The 10,562-nt window shown below is 43.9% G+C and overlaps 3 non-coding genes across 3 annotated transcripts; all 3 read right to left on the bottom strand.

Annotated features, from left to right (window-relative positions):
- Nucleotides 1-807: 807 nt before the first annotated feature.
- trnag-gcc (transfer RNA glycine (anticodon GCC)) lies at nt 808-878 on the bottom strand. Its single transcript has one exon. It is a non-coding gene; the product is annotated as a tRNA-Gly (tRNA).
- Nucleotides 879-4,310: 3,432 nt separating this feature from the next.
- On the bottom strand, nt 4,311-4,392 carry trnas-gcu (transfer RNA serine (anticodon GCU)). The gene has a single exon. It is a non-coding gene; the product is annotated as a tRNA-Ser (tRNA).
- Nucleotides 4,393-9,437: 5,045 nt separating this feature from the next.
- trnat-ugu (transfer RNA threonine (anticodon UGU)) lies at nt 9,438-9,511 on the bottom strand. Its single transcript has one exon. It is a non-coding gene; the product is annotated as a tRNA-Thr (tRNA).
- Between the last annotated feature and the right edge of the window lie 1,051 nt (nt 9,512-10,562).

Genomic DNA, 10,562 nt, shown 5'->3' with positions numbered 1-10,562 from the left:
TGACGCAAGTGTGAGGTCATCCACTTTGGACCTAAAAAGGATAGATCAGAATACGTTCCAAATGGAGAAAAACTCGAAACTGTGGAGTTCCAAAAGGACATAGGGTCCATGTACATAGATCATTAAATATCATGGACAGGTACAGAAAATAATCGAAAAGGCTAATGGAATGCTGGCCTTTATATCTAGAGGACTAGACATTATGCTACAGCTATACAAACCTCTGGACCACACCTGGAGTACTGTGTTCAGTTCTAGCACCGCATCTTTGGAAGGATATATTGGCCGTGAATGGAGTGCAGCGTAGATTTACTAGAATGATACCTGGACTCCAAGGGTTAAATTACGAGGAGAGATTACACAAACTAGGGCTATATTCCCCGAAATTTAGTAGATTAAGGGCTGATTTGATCGAAGTTTTCAAGATATTAATGAGAACTGATGGGGTTGATGGAGAGAAACCATTTCCGCTGGTTGGGGAGTCCAGGATGGGGGGACACGGCCGAAACATTAGATTCAGGACTTTCAGGATTGAAGTTAGGAAATACTTCTATCAGCAAAAGGAGGTGGAAGTTTGAAAATCTTTTTCGCAAACGGCAGTTGATGCGAGCTCAATTGTTGATTTTAAAGCTGAGATTGAAATTATTTTGTTCACCAAAGGGATGAAGAGATATGCGGCTGAGGCCCATATATGGAGTTCCGTCACAGATCAGCCATGATCTCATTGAATTGTGGAACAGGCCCGAGGTGCCCAAATGGCCCACTCCTGTTCCGAAGTTCCGCATGTTGCAGAATGTAAAATCTTGCTGCATTGGCCGGAAATCGAACCCGGGTCTCCCGCGTGGCAGGCGAGAATTCTACCCCTGAACCACCAATGCTCATAAAGGCTGCCTTGCTTGTTTCCATTTGAAATGATCTCTGAACGAACATGCCGTTTGCTGTTGGGATGGCCGAGTGATTGAAGCGTTGGTCTCAAAATTCCAATGGTGTTTTTCTCCCTCGATTTGAATTCTGCTCGCAGCGTCACTGTTTAAAGATCTCTTCAATGCTGAAATAGAAAAAATGGAGTTAGTTGACCGCATTTATTTCTCGCTCAGCATGACAGATATTTCAGCGTGGCCGGTGCTTTTGATTGGGTGCCCAAACTTCTCTTGAAAGAATTCAAGACCCGAGAAGGAATCTCTCCCAATCTGTAACTTAAATTCTGCTAGTTTACAAGACCTGACATTTATACTCTTTATTTTCTTTTCGTGCATCTCTCTATCTCCCCCTGTCTCTGACTCTTGTCTCTCTGTGTTGTCCCCGATGTAATTCTGATCTAAACTGCAAAACCAGCAGAGAAGGGTAAAGAATAAAAAGATTGAGGCGGTTGGACAAGTAAAGGTGGAACCCAGCTGATAAATTCGGAGCTAATGTACCCACATTTATGTCTCTTCGCCCTCATAGTGAATGGAAGCAGCAATTTGAGTGAAATATACTTATGGTGGAGTGTAAACTATGACGATGCCGAGACAGATGACAATGTCGTTTCGGAGCAATTCGTTCTGTAAATTGTTACTTCAAAATACAAGTCGTACATTCAAAACGAATTTGATAAAGAGAGGCTAATATTGTCGATGTGAAATAATTCGTGTAGAACCTAATGTTGCTCTCCATCGTACATCGTACAAGAAAGCGAGATTGGAGGGACAGAGCGTTCTGAAAGGATGGTGGATCGGCTTCAAGGCAGCGAAATTTTACAGTGGCTGCACGGCTCTGTTGCCAGTTGGTCTTTGGGTCTGATTCTCGCTCAGGGAGTTTCACTGGTTCAAGTGCCGGATCAGCCCCGTTGTGTCCCCATTTTTGGTCAAAAATCACCAATTGGCTTCTCACAGCTTTTCAGCGGTTTTGACTTATCTCCAGCAGAGAATGTTTGAGCGCCAGAGGACAGAATGCAGAGGGTTTGTCCACGCAACACACTGAGACGAAATGAAGACAAGTTTTCTAGAAGTTGTACTGACTGAAGCCGGCAAATTAATTTATCCCAACTCAGGCGATCTCACGGGTACAGAATACAAAAGGTAAAGGATGCTGAATTGGACTGGAACCAAATCCCTGATTTCCCACCGGCAGGCGAAGATACTAACACTGAAAGACTAATGCACACACAACTGCAGGCTGCACGTGTAGCGTTGGGTACATGTCCAGAACATGCAGTCTGGCAGAGTTCCCGTGATAACCCTACGCAGTCTGCTCCACTGCCGTGCAGTTCCTGTGGGTTACGTAAGGAGTGGGTCAAACATAGCCGTGTAATTCAATGGGGGGCTTGAAACCACCTCACATCGCCACTGTGAAATGCTCAAATAAATAAGAGCTGTAGTTACCAGGCAGTGTTTACTCCCTCAGAGCATAAAGGGTAATCCAGCCCATTGTTCACCTAAAAGATTTCACGACATGAGACTGAATTTATTTTAACCTGTACTTTAAATTCTGCTCAATCACAGAATTTGGAGATTTATACTATTTTTCTTTGCATGCATCTCTCTATCTCTGTCTGTGTTCCTTCTTTCTCTCTATTTCCCCTGATGGACTTATCAGGCTTCCTTGAACGGCCAGGTCTGGAAACCCGGGATGGGACAAGGCTGTCGGATCTTCAGTCCAGTTGCTTTATTTCGACGGGATGAGCTTTGCTGTTTTTCGTCTCCGCTTTCGGAAAATATAAACCCAGATGGAAATTCCCCTCCTCGGGTCCCGTCACCTCCCGGTAAAGGAAATGAACCCGATCTATCACTCGGTCTTAATATCTGTATTCTCATTGCTTAAGATTAAAATTACGGGGCTACAGCTAGTCTCAGGACACATTTTAGAAATTAACACATAACAGACTTATTCGGAAACGTGGGATTAAAGGGCAGGTGATAACCTGGGCACATAATTGGCGAAAGGGAAGGAGGCAGAGAGTAGTGGTGAACGGATGTTTTTCTGACTGGAGAGAAATATGCAGTGTGATCCCCCAGGGGTCGGTATTAGGACTATTGCTTTTCTTGTTTTTATAAATGACTTGGATGTGGGAATAGGGAGTACGATTTCGAAGTTTGCGGATGATACAAAACTTGGCAACGTAGCAAATAGTGAGGAAGATAGTAGCAGATTTCAGGAGGACATAGACAGACTAGTGAAACGGGAAGTCACGTGACAGATTTAACGCAGATCAGTTTGAAGTGATGCACTTTTGGAAGAAGAACAATTTATGGCTGGTTGCAAGAGCAGAGGGACCTGGGGTGCATATTCACAAAACAGGGCAAGTTGATAAGGCGGTTAAGCAAGCGAAAGGGGTACTTCGCTTTGTAAATAGGACATTGAATATAGAAACAAGGAAGTCATTCTAAACCATTACAAATCATTGGTTAGGCTCAGCTGGAATATATTGTACGGTTCTGGGCACCACACTTTAGAATGAAAAGGCATTGAAGAGGATTCAGAGCAGTTTGACCTGGATAAAACCAGGGTTGAGGAACTTCAGTTATGTGGAGAGATTGGAGAAGCTGGAATTATTCCACTAACAGCAGAGAAGGTTAAGGAGTGAATCTAATGGATGTATTCAAAGTAATGAGGGGTTTTGAAAGATCAAGTAGGTAGGAATTGCTTCCTCTGGCAAGTGGGTCAGTAACCAGAGGTCATAGATTTAAAATAATTGGCAAAAGAACTAGAGGGGAGTTGAGGAGAATTTTAACCGTGAAATTCGGCTTTTCTATTCCCTTATGAATATCGCAGATTATAATGTCCAGGCGGGGTGGGACTGAATGGGGAACAGAGTGCGGAGATTGGAATGGAAGCTCATCAGAATGAACTTGGTCTCATCAGTTTTTGTTATTTTTCCTACCAGTTGCCCGAAGCAGGCGGTGAACCTTCTTCTCGAGAGAGGATCGTCATTTCAGTTCAGAAGGAAAAAGGTATCAAGAAAATCGGGTGATACAGACACGGAATGATCAGAGACTGACAGCAATTCCCATTTAAACTGACACAGACACGGAATGATCCGGGACTTGCAGCACATCCCTTTTAAACAGACACAGGCACGGAATGATCCGGACATAAATCATCATTATGGTACATAAGTTTTTCTTACGTTAAGCATAAGATTTGCTCCTTTTACAATGACTCCGCTTTTCTCATTGATGCTTCGCGACCATTCTCATTTCAACACGTTCGTGGAAGGAACTTTTGCTGATATTCAGCAAACAACGCAAAAACCTCTGCCCGCCGTTTCGAGAAGGATGGGACTTTAACCAGACCTGGTGAATGAGGGAAAGAAGACTTAAACACAATAACGACGAGGGTGGGATTCGAACCCACGCGTGCAGAGCACAATGGATTAGCAGTCCATCGCCTTAACCTCTCGGCCACCTCGTCACATGAGGAAACCTGCGAAATCCCTTTTATTCAAAATGAAAATACTGGCTATGTTGCCAATCTGAAATAAAAACAGTAAATGTGGATATCCTCAGCAGGTCAGGCAGAATCTTTAGATATAGCAACATAGTTAACGTTTCAGGTCGATGACCATCACATGAGTATTACATCACACTCCTGATTTGCGCCTTGCAGATCGTGGAACAGCTTTGGAGAGTCACGAGGTGAGTCACTCACCGCAGAACATCCAGCCTCTGACCTGCTCTTGCAGCCACAGTATTTATGTGGCTGGCCCAGTTAAGTTTCTGGTCAATGGTGATCCTCAGGATGTTACTCGGGGGGATTCGGCGATGGTAATGCCATGGTAATGGTAATCTCCCACAGAAGAGATTTACTGGAAAGATTCCAGGGATGAGGGTCTTTAGTTACATGGATAGACTGGAGAAGCTGAGGTTGTTCTCCTTCGAACAGAGACGGTTGCGAGGAGATTTGATAGAAGTATTCAAAATCATGAAGAGAGTAGATAGAGAGAAACTGATCCCGTTGGCGGAAGGGTCAAGGACCAGAGCACATAGATCTCAGGTCTTTGGCAAAAGAACCAAAGTTGAAGGAAAAACATTTTTTACACAGCGAGTGGTTATGATGTGGAATACACCGCCCGAGGGGGTCTTGGAGGCAGATTCATTCATGGCCTTCAAAAGGGAACTGGATAAGTATTTGAAAGGAAAAAATACAGGGCTACAGGGAAAGGGCGGGGGAGTGGGTCTTGCTGGATTGCTCTTGCAGAGAGCCGGCACGGACTCAATGTGCCGAATGGCCTCTTTCCGTGCTGTAACATTTCTATGATTCTATTCTATTTGTAGGAGACGATGCTAAACGACCGGAGCGTGACGTCAATCGACCTGGTCATGTACATTCCCTGATAATAAATCCTAGTGTGAGGGAAAGAAGGAATACGTAATTATTGTACATATTTTTAATCTTATGCTGACCACTAGAGATACTCGGTTTCCCAGGGGGCCATTGTGCACTTTGATTGATACTTCACCGAGATCACACTTTACACTCCAAACACCTCCGTGCAAGAAACAGTTCGGGTGCTAATTTGACTTTGCTGATTTGAGCAAACAGATGTTCGCCAGCAATGCGGAAAGGCACTTCTTAGAAAAGAAGGATTTTTGGTGAAGAGACCAAACTGAACAGCGCCAGCAAATTCTGACAGCGGTGGAATTCTAAACCTTGTAATTCAGAGATCAAATCTAACATTTTCGAAAACTAAGCCACTGTCCCACATGGCAATCGATTCGTTGCGGCTGAAAGATGTCATAGAGCTGAAACGTTACCTCTGGCTCTTTCTCCACAGGCGCTGCCTGACCTGCTGAGTGTTTTCAGCATTTTCTGGTTTCATTTTTATGATTTCAGAATGGCTGTTTTCCTGAAAACACCCAATTTGACCAAAGGACGCACCTCGCACTTTACTTTCCCCACGCGCTTTAAAGTCTGTCGTTTCTGAACAAAATCCCCTCCGCGCCGGACATTCAAAGGACCTTTCGCTCACGGCCAACCTCCTGCAATCGACACTTTTTCGCCACTGCCGCTCTTTGCATTTCTCCTCATTCCTATTCAATCGTACATTTCCACAGACCTGTTAAAATCAAGTGGAACATTTCCGATCTTCCTGCACCGCCCAGATTGCCAAAAGTGCACATTTCAGACGTCATTCGCAGCGATGTAGCGCCGCCCGTCTCTCCCGCACATCAACTGCTCGGGGAAAAGCGCCAACGACCATGGAAACAAAACCCAGTTCTTCAGTTAACATCCCCCGTGTCACAAGATACCCCATGGAAATTTCACGGAGAAGTATGCCGCTGTCCTTCCGATTGCCAGCCCTGCTTTCTTCGTTCTTGTCTCTGGAGCAGTCTCGCAGGTGGGAATGTTTCAAGGCACAAATGAACATTGGTGTGAACGGGACATGTGCCCCCGAGTAACAGCGGTCGTTGAGAAAGGCATGGATGTTAGGGAACTTGGGGAAATAAATAGTGATGTCTTGAGGAGTGTACATATTACAGAGAGGGAGGTGCTGGAAGTCTTAACGCGCATCAAGGTAGATAAATCTCCGGGACCTGATGAAATGTATCCCAGGACGTTATGGGAGGTTAGGGAGGAAATTGCGGGTCCCCTAGCAGAGATATTTGAATCATCCACCGCTACAGGTGAGGTGCCTGAAGATTGGAGGGTAGCAAATGTTGTGCCTTTGTTTAAGAAGGGCGGCAGGGAAAAGCCTGGGAACTACAGACCAGTGAGCCTGACATCTGTAGTGGGTAAGTTGTTAGAGGGTATTCTGAGGGACAGGATCTACAGGCATTTGGAGAGGCAGGGACTAATTAGGAACAGTCAGCATGGTTTTGTGAGAGGAAAATCATGTCTCACGAATTTGATTGAGTTTTTTGAAGGGGTAACCAAGAAGATAGATGAGGGCTGTGCAGTAGACGTGGTCTACATGGACTTCAGCAAAGCATTTGACAAGGTACCGCATGGTCGGTTGTTTCATAAGGTTAAATCTCATGGGATCCAAGGTGAGGTAGCCAATTGGATACAAAATTGGCTTGACGACAGAAGACAGAGGGTGGTTGTCGAGGGTTGTTTTTCAAACTGGATGCCTGTGTCCAGCGGTGTGCCTCAGGGATCGGTGCTGGGTCCGCTGTTATTTGTTATTTATATTAATGATTTGGATGAGAATTTAGGAGGCATGGTTAGTAAGTTTGCAGATGACACCAAGATTGGTGGCATTGTGGACAGTGAAGAAGGTTATCTAGGATTGCAACGGGATCTTGATCAATTGGGCCAGTGGGCCGATGAATGGCAGATGGAGTTTAATTTAGATAAATGTGAGGTGATGCATTTTGGTAGATCGAATCGGGCCAGGACCTACTCCGTTAATGGTAGGGCGTTGGGGAGAGTTATAGAACAAAGAGATCTAGGAGTACAGATTCATAGCTCCTTGAAAGTGGAGTCACAGGTGGATAGGGTGGTGAAGAAGGCATTCAGCATGCTTGGTTTCATTGGTCAGAACATTGAATGCAGGAGTTGGGATGTCTTGTTGAAGTTGTACAGGGCATTGGTGAGGCCACACTTGGAGTACTGTGTACAGTTCTGGTCACCCTATTATAGAAAGGATATTATTAAACTAGAAAGAGTGCAGAAAAGATTTACTAGGATGCTACCGGGACTTGATGGTTTGACTTACAGGGAGAGGTTAGACAGACTGGGACTTTATTCCCTGGAGAGTAGGAGGTTAAGGGGTGATCTTATAGAAGTCTATAAAATAATGAGGGGCATAGATAAGGTCGATAGTCAAAATCTTTTCCCAAAGGTAGGGGAGTCTATAACGAGGGGGCACAGATTTAAGGTGAGAGGGGAGAGATAAAAAAGGATCCAGAGGGGCAATTTTTTCACTCAAAGGGTGGTGAGTGTCTGGAACGAGCTGCCAGAGGCAGTAGTAGAGGCGGGTACAATTTTGTCTTTTAAAAAGCATTTGGACAGTTACATGGGGAAGATGGGTATCGAGGGATATGGGCCAAGTGCAGGCAATTGGGACTAGCTTAGTGGTATAAACTGGGCGACATGGACATGTTGGGCCGAAGGGCCTGTTTCCATGTTGTAACTTCTATGATTCTATGATTCTATGATGTGGAGCAAACTTAAAGACATAAGAATGTGAAAGTGAGTGTTAGAGTCGGTAAGGCCGCAGTAAAGTCTCAATGAAATGGACCATGATTGTGGAAGGAAAAAAATCTGGAAGAAGCGGCGGGTCTGAATTTTGGATCTTTCAGCAGAGACACATGAGAGAACAAAGACAGGGTACAGACAAAGGTGTTGGAGGCAGAAAGAAAAAGAACGAATTAAGAGGAATGAAAAGAGAGTGAAAGAAAGGATGGGATAGAAGGCGATGAAAGAAAGAAAGAAAGAAAGAAAGAAAGAGGGGAGAGAGAAAGACAACCGTGCAATACTCACCCGGCAAACGGGCGCTGCTCCCAATCGGGTGCACTTCGCCCCACTGACCCTCGTCCCATTCACAACATCCTACAATACACTGTCAATGCTGTGCAGTGAAACAGAGAATTTAAAGGTATAAAGACACTCACACACCGTCCTACAATACACTTTCAATACCTGTGCAGTGAGACAGCGAGTTTCAAGGTATAGAGACACTCACACACCGTCCTACGATACACTTTCAATACATGTGCAGTGAGACAGCGAGTTTAAAGGTATCGAGACACTCACACACCGTCCTACGATACACTTTCAATACATGTGCAGTGAGACAGCGAGTTTAAAAGTATAGAGACACTCACCTTTTTGTTCAAAAGTAGCACATCCCAGGAATATTAGAGACCGAGGGTCAGTTTCCCTCTCCTGATGTAGCTAAGGCTTGTCAGTCAAGAGTCCCCTCCTCCCAGTATTGGCTGTGGAGGAAGTACAGTGTCGATTTAATGGAATACCTTCAGCCTGACCGAGGTTATTCTGACTGGCCAGTAATTACTCGATCTATCCCTTTCTCCCTTTTTAAACAACGGTACATCTTTAGCAGTCCTCCAATCCTCCGGCATCACACCTGTAACCAGGGAGGATTAGAAAATGATGGTCAGAGCATCCGTTATTTCCTTTCTTGCTTCTATTAACAACCTGAGATATATTTCATCCGGGCCTGGGGATTCAGGTGGAATGATTTGGGTACTTTCTATTTTCTGTTTGCAAAAGTTTGCACCGCAGGTCAAGATCACAAGTCTCGGTCAAAATTAGGACCACTTCTGGGTTTAAACCTCAAATCGTGAATTATACCACAACTCCAACGAGCCCAAAAACAAATAAATTAACGTGTTACAGACACATTCTATGAGAGGTCTGTCTGTACAATGAAAGGGCGTTTTTGATCAGTCATTCTGATATCCGTTTCCTCCTGAAGCTTGAACAAATACAAATTCCACACTGTTATTTTGTCGTTTAATTCCACAAATTTGGTGAAAATAATAAATTACGGAAGGCACTGCTGGGAGTTGAACCCAGGATCTCCTATTTACAAGACAGATGCTTTAACCAACTAAGCCACAGCGCCACTTGATACCATTGCTCGCCCACCTCCTCTCACTAATATCTATCAGTGACACGTTACTGTCTGTTTGGGGTTCAGACCGTTTTATCTTTGTCGATTTCGCTTGTCCGTTTGCCTGTGCATCCCAATTTCACCTGCATTTCTCTCTGTGTTCAACTTTGTGTATCCCTCAGTGCGTTGATACACGGATGATTATGTGTGCTTGTGTTTGTTACATTAAATAAATTAGGGGTTCAGACAATTCTCGCTCTGACATTGGACAACTATTGACCCAAACTTTACAGCGAAGTGTTGTTTATTATGGTGCCGAAACTAAAAAATCGTAAGAGGTCCAAAAAGGGAAAAGGAGATAAACTTGTGAGGGAAAATATTGACAACAATCAAGGTTTTTACACGTATATTAAGAGAAAGAAGGGTGACTAAGAGTAACTTGGGCCCCTTAAAGACAGATGGAGGTGATATTGTAATTGAAAATCAGGAAATGCCAGAGTTGCTAAATATTTACTTTTCATCGGTCTTCACAGAAATGGATGGAGCTAACATACCAGAGACACGGGGAAAACTGAAAATAAATCAAGGTGATTCGAATACGTAAAATAATGGTAATGGAGAAAATAATGAGACGAAAGATAGACAAATCTCCAGGACCTGATGGTTACCATCCCAGGGGACTAAGAGGAATAGGCGAGGAAATTGTACATGTTTTAGTCATGATCGTTCAAAAGACTCTTGATTCAGGAATTGTTCCTTTGATTGAAACATTGTCACTCTCACTCCATTATTTAGGATGGGTAGGAGAGATAAAGTTAGAAATTAAAGACCCATTAGTCTGAAGTATGTTGTGGGGGAGTTACCAGTATCTGTTATTAGGGAAATAATGACTGAACACTTGGATAAATATGAAGTTATCAGCGAGAGCCAGCATGGATTTGTAAAGGGTAAGTCAAGTCTAACAAAACTAGTTGAACTTTTTGAAGGTGTAACTAACGTGGTAGATAATGGAGTTTCCTTGGGTGTTATATAATATTCACTTCCAGATGCATTCGATAAGGTA

Source organism: Heptranchias perlo, chromosome 20 (assembly GCF_035084215.1).
Source record: "Heptranchias perlo isolate sHepPer1 chromosome 20, sHepPer1.hap1, whole genome shotgun sequence".
Classification (NCBI taxonomy): domain Eukaryota; kingdom Metazoa; phylum Chordata; class Chondrichthyes; order Hexanchiformes; family Hexanchidae; genus Heptranchias; species Heptranchias perlo.
Note: the sequence above shows the minus strand (reverse complement) of the source record. Positions and strands in the feature narration are given on the sequence as shown.